This window comes from Brassica oleracea, chromosome C3 (genome assembly GCF_000695525.1).
Source record: "Brassica oleracea var. oleracea cultivar TO1000 chromosome C3, BOL, whole genome shotgun sequence".
Classification (NCBI taxonomy): Eukaryota; Viridiplantae; Streptophyta; class Magnoliopsida; order Brassicales; family Brassicaceae; genus Brassica; species Brassica oleracea.
The window spans coordinates 45,828,020-45,848,778 of record NC_027750.1 but is presented as its reverse complement, the minus strand read 5'-3'; the positions used below and the strand labels follow the sequence as shown (position 1 = coordinate 45,848,778).

The 20,759-nt window shown below is 41.2% G+C and overlaps 1 pseudogene; it reads left to right on the top strand.

Moving 5' to 3' along the window:
* The first annotated feature begins 3,150 nt into the window (after window positions 1-3,150).
* LOC106330739 lies at window positions 3,151-10,870 on the top strand (annotated as a pseudogene).
* Window positions 10,871-20,759: the final 9,889 nt, after the last annotated feature.

Here is a 20,759-nt window from a genome sequence, read left to right as displayed (position 1 = left end):
AATTATCATTTTCTCCAAATTTAAAATGATTTTTTAATATTTCCTTGTTAATTCATGTGTACTAGTCAATATTTAAGTTCTTTAATGGAACTCAAAACTTAATTGATGATAATTATGAATTTACAAACATTCATGTTTCTTAATATTTCTAACTAATGAGAGAAGACTTCTTAAGAAGTGTGCTGGGAGAAGACTTCTCTTCCGTTAGTTTTTGTAAAACTTATATTTTCAAAAGTGTTAAGTAACTTTTTTTTTTTTTTTTTTTTTTTTTTTTTTTTTTTTTTTTGTCACTGGGTTGCTCTCTGGAATCCCGGAGGAGTCGAACCCGGGTGCCTTGGGATCCAGTTCACTCTAGTGTTACCACTAGGCTATTCTGTCCCGGCAGTGTTAAGTAACTTCAAAATATGGTTTTTAACTTTCAAAAGTGTTCAGTAACTTCAAGAATAGCATGTCATGTGGTTTAATGTGTTTTCTTAGATCATAAGATATAGTTTTTAACCTTCTTCAGATTTAAGTAACTTAAATCAGATTTGATTAAAAAAAAACGCTCTCTCTCTCTGGCGATGAGTTTGGCGATCTAGGGTTTCAATGATTTTTCGAAGATGGGATCCGGGTATTATCGGAGGCTACTGGTTTGATACAGATGTTCAAGGCAATAATTCTGATGGATGGAAACGGGGCATTAAGTCGGATCAATTGGGGATTGTTTTTGGTATCAACAAGGTGATTTTGGGGAGGATAAGGAAACTCAAGATCTGGTTTGAATGGAGACTGATTCCGATCACCATCAAGGCAGAATCACAGTTATACGAAGGTTGTCTCTCTGGTTACGCTTCTTTCATTTTCATAGTATTATTACCGGAGATCGATCGAATCAATCAAAGATTTGGTTTCAACGGGAGATGGAGTTTCTGGTATTTGTGGAAATTGAGATTGAAATATATCAATATACATCAATCTGAGTTTATTGGCGACGATTTCTTGCGGAAAGATATGGATATTTGGGACAAATATAATAGAAGGATGGGCTTGTCTCTACGGAGTATCATTTTCATAAGATTGGCTTCTTTCTTTTCCATCAGAGTTCAAAGGTTGTTTCTTATTATTGGTATCATGACGCAGAGCCATTTATTGAGTCACGGTGAGGAGGTGAAGAATGGTGAAGGGACCCGTAAGAGACTGAAGATCTCGGTGGTGCATTTTGACAATTCTGCGCTGATCAAGACCTATTCAAAAACCCTTATTGGAAGGTGTATGAATCCGGAGGAGCAGGAGATGAAGTGTTCACAAACCTCCCGAAGATTTGGAAAATGGAGGAAAAGGTTACGGGTATTGATCTGGGATTTGGCAAGTTCTAGTTTGACTTCAAGACGGAGGAGGATCTTGAAGCGGTACTGAAGCAGCAGCCTTTCCACTTCGACTATTGGATGCTATCCTTGGCGAGGTGGCAACCAAAGCAGTCCAAATCATTCCCATCAGAGATAATGTTCTGGATTAGAATCATTGGGGTCCCGCTAGAGTTTCGAACGGTGCATACTTTTGAGAGTATTGGAGATTCATTGGAAAGATTGTTTCCAGTGGACCTGGATCATAACCGTATTCAGGTGGTGATTGATGCGTTTAAGGAACTATGCTTCGAGACTACTGTGGACTTCAAAGGAGGGGAGTTTTATGATGGTGAGGAAGTGGCGGTATCATTGCGATACGAAAAACTCTTTGGTTATTGTAACGTATGTGCTAGTCTCTGCCATAAGGAGGAACTATGCCCACTTGATATATTGTGTTTTTGGCACATTATATGTACGTCTTACTAACAGTTTTCAAGGTTTTATCGAGTCTTTTTAGTCCCTTTTGAGTCATTACATGTCTGGAGTTGCACTGGGCAAAAGATGGACCAGCTGGAGGAAAAGAGGAGAAAAAGAGTGTGATTTGGAGTCTTTCGCGCCGAACAGTCGAGCGGAGCAGCCTGAGTGCCTGCTCCAGCGATAGAGATTTAAAAAAAAGTTTCCAAATATTTCGGGATTTGCCCTAGATTTCCTATTTTTTCTTTAGCCGCCTATGCCTCCTATATATATAGTCTCCTTTTAGTTACTGTATAACCTACCTTAGTTTTTACGCAAGAAAATACTTGAGAGAGCTTTGATTTTCGGGCAATTGCTACTTGTAACGGAGAAGGCCTCATCTATCTCCTAGAGAAGATTATCACGAACCCTCTGATTTCTATTATTTATTATATGCAGTATTATTCAGAAATCATGCTTCTCTGTTCTTGTGTTATGTCTGAGTAGTCACCGAGTTAGTTTAGGGTTCTAGGGTTTTGGATTCGCGAGCTGAAGCATAAATAAGTCATCTTAAGATTGGCTACATTCATATATGTTCTTATTTCTTGCATTGAACTGATCACTTAGTGCATGAATTAGGGTTAATCAATTTAGCTAACCGTTGGTTGATAACTTGATATGATTTGAATGAGCTTTGCATCCCTAGTCAGCGAGAGTAGATATTAGGGTGTATTGTGAACATATCGGACTTAATCTCTAAAGCTTACTATCGTGTCTTGATCCAAACGAGAGTTTAGGTATCAAGACCGATCTGCAAAGGAAGTAACACCACGACAGTGGGTTGTTTCAACCTGAGTGATCCGAGTTTAGACTCGTGTAACCGGACTTGAATAATTGCTTGGTTTTTGATTTCCTTACCTGAAGAAGAAATCCTAGACTAGCGCCTTTAATCAATTCGAAAACAACCTTACTTGTTACTTGTTACTTACGTTACCTTATTATTTTAAAACTCCACTTTTGTTTTAGCTTAAAACTGATCCCATAAAAATAAAGTGTGAACTGGTCCTCTGGAATTGAATCTAAAGATATTATAACTACACTGTTAACTTGACAGTAGAAAAAGATCCAATTTTAGTGTATCAAGTTTTGGCACCGTTGCGACGGAGACCAGCTTTTTACCTTTATTTTTTGGTTATTTATTTAGTCTAAAACCTCTAACTTGTTTAATCCTTTTTGCAGCTAATAGCCCAGTTGCATGACCAGTAGACACACTCGGAGCAATACACAAGGGGAATTACTGTCGCTTACAAATCAGGAACTTCCAAGTTTAGAAAGAACAAACCGTCAACAGAGGCCGAATACCACCACAATGGACAATTTCGACACTCCAGAACAAATCGCTGCTTCTCTGCAACAGATGCAGCAGCAGACTATTGCAGCACAGCAGCTGGCTGCTCAGCATACTGCACAGCATCAACCACTTGCCCCAATCGGTGAGAGGAATTTACCGCATAACATCCCTGCTACGCGCTCTGCTATTGCTCCACCGCCATGTCAAAGGGCGGATTTTGAGATCAAACCCGGCATGATTAATCTATTGCAGAGAAAGATGTTCCATGGACTGTCAGTTAAGATACCATTGGAACACACCGAAGCTTTCGAAGAGATTTGCAGCTTCACTCGTGCAAACGGCGTCCCACCCGACTTGATCAAATGCATGCTATTTCCATTCTCTCTAGCGGATAAGGCTTCACGATGGCTTAAGTCGTTACCTACAGGTTCCCTAACTACTTGGGAGCAGGTTAGAGCAGTTTTCTAGGGTCACTTCTACACGAAAGCAAAAACGGCTGCTCTAAGGAACAAGATCTCTTCGTTCAAGCAGCCCGCTAACAAACCATTTAATGAAGCGTGGGAACGGTTTAATGATACCCCCAGAGAGTGTCCTCATCACGGATTTGACGATGACCATATCCTAGGAATCTTCTACGATGGTGTGGATTGGGAGTTCCGCAATGCTCTAAACGCAGCGAGCAATGGAGACTTCATGACCCAAACCACTGAAGGTGCTCACGCGCTAATAAAGAACATGGCAGCTAGCTCATCCAACAAAAACGAGGAAACTGGCCGGTCCAAGAAGGTGAATAGCATGGACACTAGGAAAATCGATGACCTCGCCGCAAAGGTTGATCTGGAACCAGGTACTGCTGATGCTACAGAAGAGACCAAGACATCAGAAGAAAATCAGCAACAGGTCAGTTACATCAACGGTCAGGGTTGGCAGTTCAAGAATTACCATCCAAACCCTAATGTGAGAAACAACCCGCATATGTTCTCATACAAGACCAATCCAGACAACCCCAACCAAGCTCAGAATCAGTTTCAGAACAAGCAGAACAATCCGCATGCTGCTCCAGCAACTGCGAGCGGTCCGCCAGATGAACTGAAGGGAATGATGCAACAACTTTTTCAGGGTCAGCAGATTCAAGGAAAAGCTCTGAAGCAGGTTACAACCGAGATCAACACTCAGATGGACAACATGTTCATGGAATTAAATTCCAAATATGATGCTGTAGCAAGCCACATAAGGCAGATGGATATTCAGATTGCTCAAACTGCTGAAACAATAAAAAGGCAACAGGGAACACTCCCAGGGAAAAAAGACAAGAATCCCAAGGAGTGTAACGCAGTCGAGCTGAGAAGTGGAAGACATCTCCCAGATCCTGTCTCCAAGAAGCTCACTGCTCAAGAGAAGGAAAAACATAAAGAGGGAGAACAACCTCCACTTGAGGATGTCCACGACGACGAACAAGAACCGGAACAGCCAACTGTCATAGAACCTGTAGTTCTCACGACGCAAGATCAGCCTGTTCCTACTCGTGTCTACACTCCAAAAGTTCCCTACCCAGTCCCTGCTAAGAAATTACGCAAAGATTGCGAAGAGATGAAGTGCAAGAAGATGCTAGATGAGTTGAATGTTAAGTTATCTCTCATGGACGCAATTCAGATGATTCCTTCAATGCGCAGTCTTGTGAAGGAGCTGATCTCTGGGAAGACCCCTGTAGACAGCGACATCATGATGGTCTCGAAAGAAAGCAGCGCAGTCTTTCAAAACAGAACAGTCAGAAAATTGGAAGATCCTGGAAAATTTGTCCTCTCGGTTCAGATTGGAAAAACAGTCTTCGCTTGTTCTTTATGGGATCTAGGTTCCAGTGTGAATCTCATGCCCTACTCAGTTGCAAAACGCATGGGACTAACCAATTTTAAGCCAACCAGAATTTCATTGGTGTTCGCAGACAGATCAGTCAAGTTGCCAGTAGGTGTTCTCGAAGACCTGCAAGTTCAAATTGGTAACACCACTGTTCCGGCGGATTTCGTGGTTCTGGAGGTGGAAGATGAACCAAAAGACCCTCTCATTCTAGGTCGACATTTCCTATGCACAGCTGGTGCAATCATTGATGTGCGCAATGGGAGAATCGATCTCCAACTAGGAGATATTGTGATGAAGTTTGAGATGGACGAACTGCTCAAACGACCTATGCAAGATGGTCAAAACTTCACGATTGACGACGAGAACGCCGCCTTGACCCCTCAACAAGGGATGATTGAAGAAATCCTAGCGGATGATCCTTTGGAAGTAGCTCTAATAAGAGCAGAGTCTGAGCAGGACACGTGCAACGTTGATGCTGATGGGTACGAGAATATATTAGATTCGTGTAAAAGCATTGAGAAGATGGTCGCTTTCCTAAGTCTGGGGGAGACGAGCAATCAGATTCCACTAGAAGGAGCAACTGCTCCTAAACAAGGGAATAAACCAGCCAGCCTGCTCGATGATTCCTGGAGCGAACTCAAGGCTCCAAAGATCGAATTAAAGTCCCTTCCAGCGGGACTCAGGTACGCGTTTCTTGGACCTAATTCCACATATCCTGTCATTGTGAACTCGGAGCTCAATAATGTGGAAACTGCTAAACTCTTGTATGAATTAAGAAAATACCGTAAGTAAATAGGGTATTCATTAGAAGATATTCCTGGTATTTCACCTGAAAGAGATAATGAAACTTCTAGAAGCAGGTGTAATCTATGCAATTTCTGATAGCAAGTGGGTTAGTCCTCTTCATGTAGTTCCTAAGAAAGGGGGATCACTATGGTTGCTAATGAAAAAAATGAATTGATACCTACTAGGAAAGTAACCGGTCACCGTATGTGCATTGACTTTCGAAAATTAAATACGGCTACATGAAAGGATCACTTCCCGCTCCCATTCATTGATCAAATCCTTGAGAGATTGGCTAACCACCCATATTACATCTTTTTAGATGGTTATTCAGGTTTCTTTCAGATTCCCATTCACCCAGATGATCAGGAGAAGACTACTTTCACGTGTCCCTGCGGCAGTTTTGCGTACAGGAGAATGCCGTTTGGGTTGTGCAACGCTCCTGCAACATTCCAGCGTTGCATGATGTCTATTTTCACTAACCTAATTGAGGACATAATGGAAGTTTTCATGGATGACTTTCGCGTCTATGGGAACTCATTTTCTCTCTGTTTGTCAAACTTGTGCAGGGTCCTTCAGCGGTGTGAAGAAAAGAATCTCGTGTTGAATTGGGAGAAGTGTCACTTCATGGGTGCGAGATGGGATTGTTCTCGGTCATAAAATTTCAGAAAAAGGAATTGAAGTGGACAAAGCAAAAATAGAAGTGATGATGAGTTTACAGCCTCCAAACTCTGTCAAAGGAATCAGGAGTTTCCTCGAACATGTTGGTTTCTACCGAAGGTTCATCAAAGACTTCTCCAAAATTTCAAGACCACTCACTAGACTGCTCTGCAAGGAGACAAAATTTGAGTTCGATGGCGAATGTTTGGCCGCTTTCCACACGATCAAAGGAGCTCTAGTAAGCGCACCCATTGTGCAACCACCGGACTGGGACCTTCCCTTCGAGATCATGACTGATGCTAGCGACTTTGCGGTTGGAGCAGTGCTCGGCCAACGAAAAGATAAGAAGCTTCACGTGATATATTATGCGAGCAGAACACTAGACGAAGCCCAATGTCGCTACCCAACTACAGAGAAGGAGCTTCTGGCAATTGTCTTTCCTTTTGAAAAATTCAGATCATACCTCGCTGGCTCCAAGGTGATAGTGCACACTAGCCATGCAGCTTGAGATACTTGCTAAGAAAAGAAGGATGCGAAACCAAGGCTGCTCCGATGGATCTTATTGCTCCAAGAATTTTACCTAGAAATCAAGGACAAAAAGGGCATCGAGAATGGCGTCGCAGATCACCTCTCCAGAATGAAGATAGATGAAGACACAGCCCTCGATGACAGCCTTCCAGTTGAGCACGTCTACTCGATCACTTTCGGAAGTATCACAGAATAACCGATCCATTCAGATTGCTCCAGCGTTCTGAAAAACCTTGTTTGTGCGATCCAAAAGCAATACCCCAATCTCCCATGGTTTGCTGAGATCGCCAACTATTTGGCTGCTGAGAAAGAACAAGTCAAATTTGCTGGCAATGATAAACGAAAATTTCTAAGAGGCGCAAGACACTACTATTGGGATGAGCCATACTTGTATCGAAATTGCAAGGATGGGGTATTCCAACGGTGTGTATCCGAGTCTGAGATTCCAGGAATCCTCTTTCACTATCACGGCTTCTCTTATGCAGGGCACTTTGCAACATTTAAAACCGTGTCCAAGATCCTCCAAGCCGGTTTTTGGTGGCCTACAATGTTCCAAGATGCCCACTCTTACATCTCCAGGTGCGACTCATGCCAGCGCCAAGGGAATATAAGTAAAAGGAATGAGATGCCTCAGAACTTCATCTTGGAGATAGAAGTATTCGATTATTGGGGGATTGATTTCATGGGACCATTCCCAGCATACTTTAAGAACGAGTACATACTGGTAGCAGTTAACTACATTTCCAAGTGGGTGGAAGCAATAGCCAGTCCCACAAACGACGCGAAGGTGGTGACTAAGATGTTCAAAACCATAATCTTTCCAAGATTTGGGTACCACGAGTGGTCATCAGTGACGGGGGTAGTCACTTCATCACTAAGATCTTTGCAGGTCTATTGAAGAAGAATGGCGTGCAACACAAGGTAGCCACGCCATATCACCCTCAAACAAGTGGTCCAGTGGAAGTTTCAAATATAGAGATCAAGAGCATCCTACAGAAAACAGTCAACACCAGTCGCAAGGATTGGTCACTCAAGCTAGACAACGCTCTCTGGGCCTACAGAACAGCCTACAAAACACCAATCGGGACCACTCCCTACAACCTGGTGTACGGTAAAGCTTGTCACCTGCCGATTGAGTTGGAGTACAAGGCAGCATGGGCTGTGAAGCTACTCAACTTTGACATTAAACAAGCAGCAGAAAGATGATCCATTCAAATCCACGAGCTGGAGGAAATTAGGCATCTCGCCTATGAAAGCTCAAAAATATACAAGGAGCGAACTAAGGCCTATCATGACAAGAGGATCATCATCCGCAACTTTCAGCCTAAGGATCAGGTGCTCCTTTTCAACTCTAGGTTACGATTGTTCCTTGGAAATTTGCGATCAAGATGGTCCGGACCATTCACCATCAAAGAGGTTCTCCCCTACGGAGCTGTTGTGTTGCTGGACACAAAAGGGGAGGAATTTGTTGTCAATGGTCAACGACTGAAGCCATATCTTGCTGAGACAACAATCGCAGACGGTGAAGAAATTCCCCTAAGCAACCCTCCTTTAGCCTAACAGGCTAACCATGTCAAACTAGTGACTTAAACCAAGCGCTTGGTGGGAGGCAACCCACTGGTGAGTGTAAATATTTCCTTTAGATTTTTGTTTTGTGTTTCTTTTAAAATTAATTGCAGGATAAAAATCAGAAAAATCCCGAGTTACTCAACCGGAACAGTCTCAGGCTGTTCCTTATTCGGAGCAGCTGCTCCGCTAAGGTAAGTTTCTCGGGAACAAAAAAAAAAGAGTTTTAATTAGATTTAAATTAATTTTGTAAAATTGAGGAAAACTCTAGCAAGTGGAAAGTGGAGAACGAAGTGGGCCTACAAAAAAGAAACTTTCCCCATATCTCTCCCACTTCCACCAAAACCGCCTCCTTCATCGCCTCTCTCCATTCCCTTTTAAAACCTTCAACTCTTTAAACTTCTTCAACTTGTTTTGAGAATTTTGTTTTTTACTTGTTTGGAATTCGAGTTGTTTGGCTAATTTGCATGCCTTTTCCATCAACAATCGAACGGTAAGAGGCGAAATCACATTGTCATTCTCGGCCAAAAATCTTCTCCTCTACTTCTCTTTTGCGCTTGAATAGGTCGATTTTAGGGTTTTTCAAAATCAAAATCGACCTCTCCTTTTGCTGCTAGGATGGTTAATAGAAGTTGAGTTGAGGATAGGTTAAATCGATAAGGATAGATGGAAAGTTATAACCTTTGCGCCACTATTCTTCAATTGCACATGCATCGATTGTTTAGATATAGATTTTGGGAGCTATGAAATCGATTTCTGTTGATAGGCGAGTTGATCTAAGTACCTAGTCTTCTACGTGATTGTATCTGGTTTACCACTATTGATCGCTTGTACTCTCTACATTGGGTTATGAAAAAGTTTGGAAAGAGCACCTACAATCGTAAAAGCTTCCAACTTTTTCTACTAAACCCAATCGAATGGTACTAAGAACTTTCCGTTGGTTTTGTTTTGCAGATGGCTCCCAGACGAACCAAGATGGCTTCTAGGATCAAACCACCACACGCCCGAGAAAAACCGGAGGATTACATCATCCCTCCGACTTACCCATGGCCACGAGAAGAGGGAACAGAGATCTCCCTCGCAGACCCAAACATCCCCGCCTCTTCAGAGGAACGATGGATAAGGAAGCCTCGCGTCGCTACAATTCCTTGCTCAAGATCAACATCCTCCCAACACAATTTGTTGACGCGTCGGCTCTGAAAGACTTGGGCCTCCACGAGGATTTGCATGCTGTTCTCCAGGTGCTAGGAATAGCTTCAAGAGGCCTGGCTTCCGAATCTTTGAGGAGGCCTCCTTCACTTTCTATGTGAGCGGCGTCAAGCATTCCATCAGTTTGGAGAAGCTGGCCGAGATCTATGAGATATCTGAGGAGTACACTATGACCTCCTTTCCAAGGAAGTTCCCCCTGGAACAAGCATTCTGGAAGTTCATCGCTTCAGGGGATTTCAAATCCCGATCAGCCAGTCAATCTCTCATCCGCAACCCTGTTTTGCGGATTGCTACGAAGGTCCTGAGCAACCTGCTCTCCTCAAAGGACCAGACGTCAAAGGTGACACGAGGGGAACTGCAGATGTTATTTGCAGGAGTTGAGGACGAGATCAAATCCGCGGACATTGGGATTCTGACCTCGGAGATGAAGACCAGTCTAGGGTGTGTGCTTGTTCAGATGTTTTTGGACAAGAAGGCACGGGTGATTAAGGGTTCCCTGAAGAAGGACCGTTCTGGGAGTTTACTCACTCCTCTATTCCGCCACTTGGAGCTTGATCTCAGCCCCTACAAGTGTAACGAAACCGCCCAGTTCATTGATTTTCCATACCTGATCAACTGCCAGATTCTCTGCGACGAGATGACCTACAGTTTTGTTGGTAAGGACGGGAACTACCACTACTGCAAGCTGCCTCAACCGGACATCACCTCGCTTGGAGATGTGGTCAACATCTGTTTCGTCCCCGAGCCTCAGTATCTCTGCGCCAACCCAAAATCATCTAATCAGGATGATACTATGGATGAGCCCGAGTTTGTAGGCACTGTTGGAGGCGACACTGCATATGACCTAGCCCCCGTTGATGACGGCGCTAATGACTCCACTTACCATCGCTGGATGGTAGACTCTTAGCGCAAGAATAACGGTCTCATGAAGAGAATCCTGAAGGCGATCACTCGAGGATGCTTGGGAACTCCGAGCACAGCTGGGCCTCGTCGAGAACAACCTACAACGAGCAGTCATCGACCAGGGAAGGAACCGGCAGGAACTGCGAGGGGAGAGGAAGAGACTCTATGGGCCACTCCGCGCAAAATGAACAGGCGCTCCGCTGGCCAGTCCGAGAGCGATGATACTGACTAGGCAGTCTCCTAGTTCTATCTCCATTGTTATATTCGTTTGAACTATTTCTGTTTCCTACACTTGTTTATTATTTTGTCCTTTCCTTGAATTATTTTCTCACTGGGGATGGTGAGAAGTAAATCTGGGGGAGGCGCTTATCTGCTACTAATCGTTTACCTTTGGTTTTATGTTTAGAGTCAGTCCACTTTGAGTCGTTTTAATGTCTTTATCGAGTCAGTTTGTTAAGATCGAGTCAGTCCAAACTTTGTGGGAATCAGGACCTTATTCTATGATGTGTGTTAACCACCCTTGTGCTTTAATTCATCTTATTCAGTGACCTTAGCAGAAGCGACAGACGCACATGTGGATCCAGAACACCCTGACATTACATCTTCTTGTTCTCCAAAAGATCTCAGCTTGTCGAGGTTACTCTGGAAAGACCTAACTCCATCTAACTTGAACTTAATCTTGACTGCAATTCTTCTTGTTATGGGCGTTGGATTAGGGTTTAACGTGATTAACACTCAGGACTTCTTATTCTTTCTATCCATCTTGCTGATCATGAGTGGCTAGCTCATCTTTAGTTAGTACCCACCTTTAAACCCTACAGCCTTTGTTCCGCCCTCATGCATTTGTTATTCAGCATCTTATGTGCATATATGTGCAAAAGGGCCAGAGAGGAAAGGATCGACACAGTCTCTTACTCGTTGATGCAACAGGAGTTTCTGCTGAAGAATAGGCGGAAGCACACAGAACAACCTCTCCGCCGCCGTTGATCTAAAAAAACAAAAAATAAGAATGAATGTGAAGTCAAGAACTCCAGTGGCATGTCGAAATTACAATTGTTACCTCCCGCTTCGTCACCATCACTTTTTTTAGGAAAAAAAAATCAGCTTTATGTACTTTTGAATAAGGTGATGAAGGAGGAGAAGATTCCTAAGAAAGACAGACGCCACTGGTAAACTAGAAATGAGTATAAAGTGAAGAGATGAGAACCATGCAGATCAGAGCGACTGTTCCTAAAGAAAAACATGCAAAAACGAGTAGAGGCTGTGGACATCAATAGATATATCCTCTCTTGCAATTTTGCGCGATATCCAGCATCCTCTACGAAATTTGGTAAACCCTAAACACTGATTAGCTCTACTTAAACACAAAAAGGCCTGTTTCATACCTAGACCGACACCCTATCTAATGCATGTGATAAGAAGCTCACGCCACTCTTAATTGAATGTAAGGAGTTTTGTCTGGAAAGTTTTAACTTTTGCAGGTATGAGATAAAAAGTATGGAGCCGTTTTGAACAGCAGTCAGTGGGGTTCTTGGTAAGGATGTGTTGTTTTAGCTAAACTGCTTGTATGGTTCAGAGATTCGTGGTTACTGTATGGTTGCTGAGAATAGGCGAGTTCTTACTTTTTTAAACCTTTCTCTCGGTTCTTGGTACTTGATTTTGTTTGAGGACAAACAAGGATCTAAGTCTGGGGGAGTTGATATATTGTGTTTTTGGCACATAATATGTCTGTCTTACTAACAGTTTTCAAGGTTTTATCGAGTCTTTTTAGTCCCTTTTGAGTCATTACAGGTCTGGAGTTGCACTGGACCAAAGATGGACCAGCTGGAGGAAAACAGGAGAAAAAGAGTGTGATTTGGAGTCTTTCATGCAAAACAGTCGAGCGGAGTATCCTGAGTGTCTGCTCTAGCGATTGAGATTTAGAAGGAAGTTTCCAAATATTTTGGGATTTGCCCTAGATTTCCTATTTTTTCTTTAGCCGCCTGTGGCTCCTATATATATAGTCTTCTTTTATTTACTTTATAACCTACCTTGGTTTTTACGCAAGAAAAGACTTGAGAAAGCTTTGATTTTCGGGCAATTGCTACTTGTAAGGGAGAATGCCTCATCTATCTCCTAGAGAAGATTATCCTGAACCCTCTGATTTCTATTATCTATTATATGCAGTACTATTCAGAAATCATGCTTCTCTGTTCTTGTGTTATGTTTGAGTAGTAACCGAGTTAGTTTAGGGTTCTAGTGTTTTGGATTCGCGAGCTGAAGCATAAATAAGTCATCTTAAGATTGTGTACATTCATATCTGTTCTTATTGCTTGCATTGAACTGATTACTTAGTGCATGAATTAGGGTTAATCAATTTAGCTAACCGTTGGTTGATAACTTGATATGATTTGAATGAGCTTTGCATCCCTAGTCAGCGAAAGTCGATATTAGGGTGTATAGTGAACATATCGGACTTGATCTCTAAAGCTTGCTATCGTGTCTTGATCCAAACGAGAGTTTAGGTATCAAGACCGATCTGCAAAGGAATTAACACCACGACAGTGGGTTGTTTCAACCTGAGTGATCCGAGTTTAGATTCGTGTAACTGGACTTGAATAATTGCTTGGTTTGTGATTTCTTTACCCGAAGAAGAAACCTTAGACTAGCGCCTTTAATCAATTCGAAAACAACGTTACTTGTTACTTACGTTACCTTATTATTTTAAAACCCCACTTTTGTTTTAGCTTAATTCTGATCCCAAAAAAATAAAGTGTGAACTGGTTCCTGGAATTGAATCTAAAGATATTACAACTACACTGTTAACTTGACAGTAGACAAAGATCCAATTTTAGTGTATCACCACTCGAGGTGAGGAATTCAAAGACGAGTCCAGAGAGAAAGCGAGAGATCGGAGAGGGAAATGGAGGATGGTCTGATGGGGCAAAGCACGATGATCGAGCTAGGAGTTATAAGGGTGTGGTCATAAATGGAAACTCGGGGCAACAGAGTAAAGACAGAGATGGACGGGATTACTACGGGAAGGGTAAAGGCAAGGTGTTTGAAGCACCAGGGTCTAAGTGGGTTAAGGCGGCTGAGAGAGGGCAGAGGAGACCCTCTAACCATCATGGTTACTACAAAGGAGATAGCGAGGGCTCACGGCACAAATCTGTACGTAGAGAAGATGGGAGACATGGTGCTACAGCAGCGGGAACTGGCATTCAAGAAGCACATATTAGGCCTTCCTCAGGACAGTATAGAGCAGATCAAGTGCAGAGGATTCCACCTAAGGAAGCGCGAGAAGATGGAGAGATTAGGAACACCGGAGAGGATGATACGTTGTTACCTTCTCTAGAATTCCAGTTGGAGTTGGCCAAGACGCAAGCAGAGGGAATGGAGGTAATTTTGGAGTCTACTGATGAGGATAATGGACTACAGATGGTTCGGATATTGGTGGAACAACAAGAGGATCAAGCTGATAATCTCGAAATGGAGATGGACGCTATTAATGCCACCTTATTGGAGAATGGTGTTGATATGGAGGCAAAAGAGGAGTTTCAGACACTCTCGGAGGAGGAGGCTGAGCAAGCTGAGCTCGCTTCCCGGGCACAGGAGGAGAAAGTTCATACACAGGAGGAGGAGGAGTTGATGCATGAAGAAGCTGACATGGAGAAAGGAAAGGGGGCAGGGGAACTGGCGTTAAGGCAAGGAAGCCGTAAAAGGCTACTCAAGCCTTCTATCAACACTTTAGGACGCAACAAGATGAGGGCAGCCAATGCACTGGTTTCCCCAAGAAGAAAGGCTGCAGCCAAGGTCGGATCTCGCCATGGAGATGGAAGTAAACCTCCGGAGAGTAAGGGTCCTTCAATCACAAAGCCGGCTAACCTAAAGTTTTATGGATCAAGTCTTACCCGCAGTAAGATTAAGTACGAAGGAATTGGATTTGTAGTTATTACATTATTGTCTTGGTGTGCTTTCATACTATGGAGTAATAATGTTTCTTGGTTTGCACGGTTGTTCTTGGTTGTTAAGGGTCAGTTTTTTAATCGTTGGTGATGGCTTTTATATATGGAAATTAAAGTATGGACATGATGGGAGAGTTTTATATAGACGGACTGTCTTTTATATCAATACGGAGTTGATGGTATGTGGACAATGGAGGAGAGAGATACATGTAAGCAAAGCCGGACTCTTGTTTCAGCTTGGGCATGTATGTAGACTCTTTTTTCTTAATTGGCAGGAGCGGGAAAGAATGAAGAATCTGTGGGTGAGGTTTTATAGGTTACAAAGAGGGCTCGAGGGAGGAGTTTTATGGAGGCTGGAGTACGTAAATGTGATTCAGTACACATGGGTCATATGGCAGTCATTGCATCAAAATAAAGAGTTTAATGCCGTGTATGAAATGGAATATGGATTAGTTTTTTCTGTTGCTAAGGTGTTATCAGTTTATAAGAGTGTCCATATTTCTTTTTGTTCTTGTATTATAATTTTACGGAGAGCAAGGTCAATCAGGACAAATATGACTATTGTGGTTGTAGCCGTTGACGTCCAAAAATACATGGAAGTGTAGTATGTGAATATGCTGGAGTCAAGTATTTTATTAGGCAATTGGTCATACTCAAAAAAATCTCTCATCGGTACTTATGTGGATTCTATGGTGAAGTGTTGATTTGAGGATGAGGAGAAATTTTACTATTGCTGTGTGGAATGGATTATTCACTATGGTAGTAGATTATGATTGGGATTGTGTTATTTTATGGGCAACACGGGTTTTCTCTCGGCACTTTTGTGGGCCTTGGAGCCTATTGATATTAGAATATAATTTAAAATTGATTTGGATTCGAGACTGGCGACTATTTGGGAAAAAAATGGCACAATGGTTTACATCAGACTGCTGAACTAGGATGGTGTGCGCTTGTTTTACATGGGTTTGGCGAATACTTGGGTACGGTTCTGATATAGTGGCTGGGGGGCTTTGATGTTAAAACATTATCGGGTATCATTAAACCTGTATTTTCTGGCTCGATGGAGCAATCCAAATATTTTTAAATATGAAAGTACTAAGGTGGAATGTTAGAGGACTCGGAAGTCATTGGACCATAAGTTATCTCCGGAAAATATAGCACAAACATAAACCAGATTTTTTATTTTTATCTGAAACGAAACAGGATTTCGAATTCGTACAAGGTTTACAATCACACTTTGGATATGATAATTTGGATACTGTGGACCCAAATGGGAGGAGCGGCGGTTTAGCTCTTTTTTATAACAACGAATATCAAGTTAAAATCTTATATTCTAGCAACATGATGATAGATATAGAGGCGGTGGTCAAGGGAAAGCAAGTTTTCCTTGCCTATGTCTATGGGGATCCGGTACAAGAGTTAAGAGAACATGTCTGGGAGAGACTAACTCGGTTTGGATTATCACGATCTGAACATTGGTGTATTATTGGCGATCTACACGATCTGAACCTTGGTTTATTATTGGTGATCTAAATGAGATTACGGGGAATCATGAAAAGGATGGGGGAGCCCTAAGATGTACAACTTCCTTCATTCATTTTAACAACATTATAAGAAATAGTGGATTACTAGAATTTTACGGCTCGAGGTAATAAACTATCTTGGCAAGGAAGGAGGGGCAAAGGAAAAGGAGCATGATGGTCAGATGTCGATTGGATCGGGCCTTGGCAAATGAGTAATGGAATACGCTTTTCCCATGCTCTTACACGGAATACCTGAAGATGGTCGGTTCTGATCATCGTCTTGTGGTTGCTTTTTTGGAGGATAATTTACCACGAAAAAGAAAGGGACAGTTCAGGTTTGATACGAGATGGGTTGGACAGGAGGGTCTCATGGAATCAATAGTGGCAGGCTGGACAGAAAATCAGGGATGACAAATTGTGGATGTTGTTACAAAAATTAATAATTGTCGCCATGAAATATCTTCACAACGAAAAGATAACCAACCATACCGGAAGGACAAAATTAAAGATCTTCAACAGGCATTGGAAGAAGTTCAAATGGATGATAATAGATCACAAGAGGAGATTCTTGAGGTTTCCAAAAAGTTACAAGAGGCTTATACGGATGAGGAGGAATATTGGCACCAGAAAAGCCGAAATATGTGGTATTCATCTGGGGATCTTAATACTAATTTTTATTATGCCTTAAAAAGCAGCGTAGGATCCGCAACAAAATAGTGAGACTCCATGATGAAAGTGGTAGTTGGGTAATTTTAAAGAGGAGAACGGAGTTGAGAAGGTGGTGGTTGATAATTTTAAAGATCTGTTTACCACCACTGTTCCAACGGAATTTGATAGTTTTTTTGAAGAGATAGTTCCATCTATTTCCCCTCAAATGAATCAAATTTTATTAAGAATAGCAACGGAGGAAGAGGTTCGACAAGCTTTATTCATGATGCACCCGGAGAAAGCGCCATGTCCGGATGGAATGACAGCTCTCTTTTTTCAACATTCCTGGCATGTTATTAAGAAGGATGTGGTTGAAATGGTGAATAATTTTTTGGTTACAGGAAATATGGATCCACGTTTAAATATTACTAATATTTGCATGATTCCGAAAATATAGAGACCTACAAGGATGACGGAACTAAGGCCGATCAGTCTGTGTAATGTTGGTTACAAGATCATCTCGAAAGTTTTGTGTCAAAGATTGAAAATTTGCCTACCACGACTAATCTCGGAGACACAATCGGCTTTTGTGGCGGGCAGGTTAATATCGAATAATATTCTTATAGCGCAGGAAATATTTCATGGATTGAGAACCAATAAGTCTTGCCAAAACAAGTTCATGGCGATCAAAACGGATATAAGCAAGGCGTATGATAGGATAGAGTGGAGTTTTATTGAGGTTCTTCTCCACAAAATGGGATTTGATCCTCGCTGGATCAATATAATGTTGGAATGTATACCGTCGGTTCAATACAGAGTACTTCTCAATAGTCAGTCACGAGGTCTCAAAACTCCCCAGCGGGGCTTACGTCAAGGGGACCCTTTGTCCCCTTATTTATTTATTTTTTTTGATCAAACTGTCTCCTTATTTATTTATCATGTGCATTGAGGCATTAATTGTGAATATTAAGAAGGCGGAGATAGTGAAACAATTAACTGGTCTGAAGGTAGCAAGGGCTTGTCCAACAATTTCTCATTTGCTATTTGCAGATGACAGTTTTTTCTTTTGTAAAGCATATGAGGAGAAATGTCAAACCATTCTCAAGATTCTAAAGGAATATGAGACTGTCTCAGGGCAACAAATTAATTTCCAGAAATCCTCAATTCAATTTGGATATAAAATTGAAGAATCCAGCCGTCAAGAATTGAGAGATATTTTGGAAATCCAGAATATAAGAGGAATGAGATCTTATTTAGGTTTACCAGAAAAACTTGGAGGATCTAAGGTACAAGTGTTTGGCTTTGTACAAGGCCGCTTGAATAATAGGGTTAATGGATGGACTTTTCGATTCTTTACTAAAGGAGGGAAAGAGGTGACTATTAAATCGGTGGTTACGGCCCTGCCAAATCATGTGATGTCTATTTATCGGTTACCAAAGGCTACAGTTAAAAAAGTTAACGAGTGCAGTAGCTCAGTTTTGGTGGAGTCCAGGAGGAAGCACAAAAGTTATGCATTGAAAATAATGGGATAAATTATGTGTTCCTATAGATAATGGTGGACTAGGCTTTAAGGATCTTATTAATTTTAACACGGCCATGCTTGAAAAAGCAATTGTGGACGCTGATTGAGAAGCCAAATACTCTTTTTCAAGAGTCTTCAAATGACGGTACTATAGGAATGCTTCACCCCTGGAACCGATCCGTTCATACTCCCCGTCATATGGCTAGGGGAGTATTATTTCTGCTATATCTTTGGTTAGTAAAGGACTAATTAAAAGGATGGGAACAGGTTCATCTATTTCAGTATGGAATGATCCTTGGATCCCAGCCACTCGCCCGAGACCAGCAAACAAAAACCTTCAAAACAGTTACCCGGACCTCACAGTGAATTCTCTCATTAACTCGGACTCCCGAACATGGAATTTACACGCAATCAGGGTTTTGGTGGATCCTCATGATGTAAAAATTATTGAAAGTATACCTTTAAGTAGAAATCAGATGGAAGATAGGAATAGATGGCATTTCACTAACAATGGGAAATACTTGGTTAAATCATGTTATCAAGTGGAACGGGTCTATCCTGATAGGGAAAAACCACCAGAATTTAATGGTCCCACAGTGGATATACTAAAACCTTTCTGCTGGAAAGTGTGGTGCCCCCCGTAGATACAACATTTCTTATGGCAAATCCTTTCAGGATGTATAGCGGTAATGAAAAATCTACAAACGAGAGGAATACAAGGGGATATATGTTGTGCTCGATGCGGAGACCCCGAGGAATCAATAAACCATATGTTTTTTTAGTGTCTTCCAGCACGTCAAGTATGGGCTTTATCTAAGATACCATCGAACCCCAATATTTTTCCTATTAGTTCGTTTTTCACTAACATGGATCATCTATTTTGGAGAGTCAATCCAAGGATGGATGACCACCAATTTGCATGGATATTATGGTATATATGGAAAGGTCGGCATAACAAAGTGTTTAGTAATCTCGATATTGATCCAAGGGACACACTGAAAATAGCAGAATTGGAATCAACATTTTGGGCTGAGGCACATGTAGTAAAGGAACAAACGAGGGAGCATCAGGCACAGAGCAGACCCACGGTACCGACTTCAGGACGATGGTGCTTCATAGAAGGTTCATGGAAAGATAAGGATTTATTTTCAGGGCAAGGCTGGTATAGCACTTTACCGGGTTTTGATGGTTTACCAGGGGCAAGGAATGTAAGGGCATGTCTTTCACCTCTTCATTCGGAGTTGGAGGCATTAATTTGGGCAATGGAATGTATGAAGAATTTAAGACAGTTTCAGGTTACGTTTGCAACGAATTGTTCTCAATTGGTGAAGATGGTTTTGGAACCAGAAGAATGCCTAGCATTTGGAAGTTATCTGGAAGACATTAAGCTTTTAAAAAGAAGTTTCCTCAACTCAGACATCGTTCATGTACCCCGGACAGAGAACCTATGGGCGGATAGCTTAGCACGCAGTACTAGGAAACAACCGTCTTTCGTCGTTCACATGGATGCGGAGTTACCAATTTGTTTTACAAAGTCAACATGAGTCTGTAAATGTTTGTTGTCAAAAAAAAAAAAGAGATTTAAGTAACTTCCAAGTCTTACATCTATTCATATCTAGTGTTATGAATTATTGTTATATTTTTTTTATGTTGAACTTGTGTCAATTGTTATATTATTATAAGTCTCCCCCTTTAATTTGCACAACCATAATCTTAGCCAAAGATTTAAAATAAACTTGTGTCAATAATTTATGATTAAAAGAACTTGAATAAATGAATTAAGCATCAAACAAAGATTTTTTAATAGATTAGAGACAAAGTAGATATATTATTTACAATATAATGTAAACTATCAAAACAAGAGTTAGACAACTAAAATTTTGAGTGAAATTTGACAGTGAATTAGAAATTCTAACTAAAGACTTGTCAAGAAGTCTTTATTCTAATTCGCGGTCAAATTCACTTAAAATTTAACTTTTTCGCTTAAATGTTAATTTCTCGCTTAATATGTGTGAATTCGTCCGAAAAGTCTGCTTGAGAAGTATGCTCGTGAAGTCTACCGCGAAGTCTTCCTAGTAGTCTTCCAACTCAGATCTGAAAAATCTACATACCCAAAACATTAAAAATGATTTCAAAACAGAGAAAACTTTCAAATTATAATTTTGTGTGCTTTGATAATAATGATTAAACAGTCATAGTATGTTGAATCTATAACTTTTTAGAATATAACATATAACACACACACAAAGTGCATATAAAAAATTATAGATCTACTTTTTTAAAGAAAAGAAGATGAGAACCATGAATTAAAAATCTGCAAAAACAAGATAAATTAGTGAAAAATACATAAAACATAAAAAAATGAACAATTTGATATAAAATTTGGTGTTTTCAAATTCAAAAAGATTATAGTGAGGTTGAAAAATTTTAGAGTAAGATACATTACATTTTTGTTACAGCCATTTAAGAGAAACTGAGAAAATG